Below are 5,000 nucleotides of genomic sequence, written 5' to 3' on the forward strand. Positions count from 1 at the left end.
TGGTTACTGGCCTTCGCCTGCTCTTTGCTCACACTTCTGAAGCACTTGAAGTGTTTGCACTCCTTGCGTTGAGTTAGCTACTGTGATTCACCTTCTCAATGCCATTGAACTTCTGGAATGCAGGAAGTTTTCACCCCAACTTGGAGTAATTCTCTGATAGATGAGGTCGCCTCTGGGATTGTACCGTCTTCTCCATCAACCCTGCCGCCTACTCCACTGAGTAGCAAAGGTACAGCACCACGTACTGCCTGCTTCGTTCCTTGGTCGTGCACTCTTGCATGACCCGAAGTCCTTCACTTACGGCTATCTTGATGAGAAACTTGTTGACACCGGTCTTACGAAGTTTCTTGGCCTCTGCCCTTCAGCCTTGTCTCGGTACTTGGAGATTGCTTCTGCATGCTCCACCTCCTCGGCCCCTTTCACGACCAAGCGCTCTCCCTCCGTGAGAGCAAGGGATCAATGACTTGCACGGAAGTCCCGCCTCTGCGGTACCATGGCGCTGCCATGCCCATGGCCCTACTATCCGTCGCTTCGCCTCTGTATCCCTTTCCTTCACAATCAGTAGAGATGTCTCCGTGGCACTCCTCTGAGTCCACCTCCATTCTAACTGATGCTTGATTTTGGGTAGCTAAGTCCCTCTGGACTCATCGTCGCTTCCTCGCCCCTTTCGAACTCCTGCTTCAACACCTCTGTGTTCTCCAAGCAGTCTGTTTGGTCGATGGAAAGACAGACTGCAACTCCCATGCATGGCCTCTGCCATCACATTGTAGGGTTTGCACCGATTCTGTTCTCCTTAGCTTCCTTGGTAGCAACGTTCGCTTACTCAACCTTATCCTCTGACTTGTCGGGCTCCCTTAAGCGAATATGAGCTCTGGAGCAGTCCAACTCTCCAGCTGCTTCGATCATACCTCTGCATGATCAAGTCCCTCTCATGGGACTCACTGGTACTTGCATTCGAACTTTTCCCTTGGTGGAACCCAGCCCCCATATGCTGATGACCAAGGTTTTCATCCGATGCAAAATTCGGTGCACGCCCGGAAGACCCGCCTCTGCGGTACCATGGCCTTCACTCCTTGAATCCATAGCCCTTCTTGCCGTCGTGTTGTTCACCAAAGCGGAGCTCCCAGTAGCTCCCGATCATACCTCCATATGATCTCATCCCTCACGGGACAATGTCGTGTGTGTCGCATTGCCACGAACTGTTCCACCACGATCCGCTGCACCATGTCGCCTCCTGGTGACATCTCCATTGCATTCTGATCCTTGTGGAATAAACTCGAATTGTGAACCCTCCATGTGTGGCCTCTGCCAATACATCGCAGGGTCTCCTCCACCTTCGATTTTGTTCGCTCCTTTGGCAATCGACCTTCATCCACCCACTCTTGGGTCACACCTAGATGAAGCACCGCTCTAGGACAGTCCGTCGCCTAGTAGCTCCCGAAGTCCACCGACTTCGCTGTAATTTGTGCACCATTGCCTGGATCCTGGGCCTCTGCCCCTACCAGCACAATCTCCGCTGCACACTGCTTCCTTCATAGCAACTCAAATGACAACACTGTGGCATATTCTTCAAGAGTACCCGCCTCTGCATCCTCTTGCCCCGTGCTAAGGCCTTCTGAACTCAACTTCGCCTCCGCAAATTGAGTCGCCTTAGTTCCTCCATCGAATGCTCCTCCGAGATAAGGTGCATGTGCCCCGAAGCTCCCTTCTTCTTTGGCACCATGCAAGATGAGTCCGCTCTGTCAGAATGAAGGACCCAGGGAACAGCATGATTCTACTCCTGCCTCTGCAAGAGTTCATGTCCTTGACCTCTGTCTAGGGAAAGCGCTGTGCCTCTGCTCCATGTTCCAACTTCTATGCTGGCTCCCTTCAAGCGGCTTGGGTACTTCGCCAAGTTACACCCAAGTTGCTCCGCTCCTCGTTTCTGCATTGAGTCGATGGTGGCCCTCGCGCCCACCATTCCACGGGTCAGCCCTCCCTTGAGTCCGATCTCCATATCGACTCCAAGTGTGCCTCCATTTGAGTTGCTTTGGGTCGCTCCCCCACTTGATCTCGCAATGCATCCACCAATGCATTCTCTCAAGCGAGATCATGCGACGACTCCTCGCCGCTTGCTCAGTCCATCGAGCTTCGTGGAGTTGTTGTTTGTGAGGTACTCCTCCTCAACATGTGAAGTCCATCTCACATGATTCTCCCTTTGGAGAGCTAAGACTTATCCCTCCTGGATAACTGTCCCGTTGGAGCAACATCTCTCTTCGTTTCGGAGACCACCATCCCCTTGGACTACTCCGATCTGCTGAACAAACTGTGCATTGTTCTGCCTCTTGCAAACGCACTTGCTAGATTGCGCCTCCACGTCAATACAGCCACCGCTGCACCCCTCAAGGCCTAGCAACATGCTGAACTCGTTGCACACTTCAGCCTCCTCCGGACGTATCCTTCGCATGTCGAAGAGAAAGTTTCAATGCTCCATGGCGACGAGTCTCGACCGCCTTGGGATGGCCACGAACAATCCATCGTCCGCATACAAGCCCATGCATGAGTACCGAATTCTTCGAGTTAGCAATTCCCCTCACCTCTGTGAGCTTTGCACAACTCTTTCGGTCGCTGAGCAACTCATTCCACTTTGCATGGTCTCGTCCTTTGCCAAGCGCCTCGCTTGCCTTGAGCACCATCAAGTAAAGTTGTCAACGTTGAGCCGTAGCTCAAACTCAGCCATCCCAACCTTTGTGCGCTCCAAATTCTTCCAAGCTTGCCTGTTCTCGTGGTGCCTCTTGCGCGAAGGGTTGGCCATTCCTCTGAATGCCAATCTCAGATGCCCGCTCCTCTGAGCGACTCTTTTCCCTACATCTCCATGCCCGTTTTCCCTCAAACGGTCGCGCGTGTGCTGACTGCCCTCAACGCAGCCCCGCTAGGTCCCCCACGTTTGCATGTCAAGTGTTTCTATGAGTGCTTGTCCCGCTCTGATACCATATTGTCACGACCTTAGCTGGTTTTGCCTAAGGCGTGCGGCACCCTCGCGCGTCCGTCCGCAAAGGTCAGCCTCCCCGAAGCCTCCCATTGTCCCTTAGGACCAACAAAAGAGAGAACGGGTTAAAGAGAACGCCTCAATCGGGATCCACAAGCAAACATGTCCGAAAAACACTTCATAGACAATGCAAATTACAAACAGACTTTACAAGCTCTGAATAGTGGCACAACAAAGGGTAAAATGGTCCATTACAGACCGAAAAGCTCTCGAACGTGTCCACATGACACAACCTTTATTTACAAGCCTAAAGAGGCCACCAACCCAACTAAAATGGGACTATTAAGCCTTCGGCCGCCCCTTTACATTCTGTACAAGGCATGAACATGCCAAAAGACAACGGACAGACATAAGCATTACATCCAACATCTTGTTTAGAAGTTTGTCCGTTACAGGGTGGCACAGGGCTGGATGGGGCTTTCGTATAGCAGGGACGGTGCTGCCTCTCGCTTCGCTCGCTGTTCGCCGCTCGCCGCTCGCTCGCGCAGCCAAAAATGGCCAGTTTTGGCCCGTTTTGGCCAGTTTTTGGCCTGTTTTTGCGTTGCGCGGTGACCATCTTGAGCGGAGCAAAATGTCAGCCATCTCAGCACCCTGGAACCCCCCGGGTGGCACAGGGCTGGATGGGGCTTTCGTATAGCAGGGACGGTGATGCCTCTCGCTTCGCTCGCTGTCCGCCGCTCGCTGCTCGCTCGCGCAGCCAAAAATGGCCAGTTTTGGCCCGTTTTTGGGCCGTTTTGGCCTGTTTTTGGGCTGTTCTTGCGTCGCGCGGTGACCGTCGTGAGCGGAGCAAAATGTCAGCCATCTCAGCACCCTGGAACCCCCCGGGTGGCACAGGGCTGGATGGGGCTTTCGTATAGCAGGGACGGTGCTGCCTCTCGCTTCGCTCGCTGTCCGCCGCTCGCCGCTCGCTCGCGCAGCCAAAAATGGCCAGTTTTGTCCCGTTTTTGGGCCGTTTTGGCCTGTTTTTGGGCTGTTCTTGCGTCGCGCGGTGACCGTCGTGAGCGGAGCAAAATGTCAGCCATCTCAGCACCCTGGAACCCCCCGGGTGGCACAGGGCTGGATGGGGCTTTCGTATAGCAGGGACGGTGCTGCCTCTCGCTTCGCTCGCTGTCCGCCGCTCGCCGCTCGCTCGCGCAGCCAAAAATGGCCAGTTTTGGCCCGTTTTTGGGCCGTTTTGGCCAGTTTTTGGCCTGTTCTTGCGTCGCGCGGTGACCGTCGTGAGCGGAGCAAAATGTCAGCCATCTCAGCACCCTGGAACCCCCCGGGTGGCACAGGGCTGGATGGGGCTTTCGTATAGCAGGGACGGTGCTGCCTCTCGCTTCGCTCGCTGTTCGCCGCTCGCCGCTCGCTCGCGCAGCCAAAAATGGCCAGTTTTGGCCCGTTTTGGCCAGTTTTTGGCCTGTTTTTGCGTTGCGCGGTGACCATCTTGAGCGGAGCAAAATGTCAGCCATCTCAGCACCCTGGAACCCCCCGGGTGGCACAGGGCTGGATGGGGCTTTCGTATAGCAGGGACGGTGATGCCTCTCGCTTCGCTCGCTGTCCGCCGCTCGCTGCTCGCTCGCGCAGCCAAAAATGGCCAGTTTTGGCCCGTTTTTGGGCCGTTTTGGCCTGTTTTTGGCCTGTTCTTGCGTCGCGCGGTGACCGTCGTGAGCGGAGCAAAATGTCAGCCATCTCAGCACCCTGGAACCCCCCGGGTGGCACAGGGCTGGATGGGGCTTTCGTATAGCAGGGACGGTGCTGCCTCTCGCTTAGCTCGCTGTCCGCCGCTCGCCGCTCGCTCGCGCAGCCAAAAATGGCCAGTTTTGTCCCGTTTTTGGGCCGTTTTGGCCTGTTTTTGGGCTGTTCTTGCGTCGCGCGGTGACCGTCGTGAGCGGAGCAAAATGTCAGCCATCTCAGCACCCTGGAACCCCCCGGGTGGCACAGGGCTGGATGGGGCTTTCGTATAGCAGGGATGGTGCTGCCTCTCGCTTCG

This window comes from Musa acuminata, unplaced genomic scaffold (assembly GCF_036884655.1).
Source record: "Musa acuminata AAA Group cultivar baxijiao unplaced genomic scaffold, Cavendish_Baxijiao_AAA HiC_scaffold_784, whole genome shotgun sequence".
Taxonomy (NCBI): Eukaryota; Viridiplantae; Streptophyta; class Magnoliopsida; order Zingiberales; family Musaceae; genus Musa; species Musa acuminata.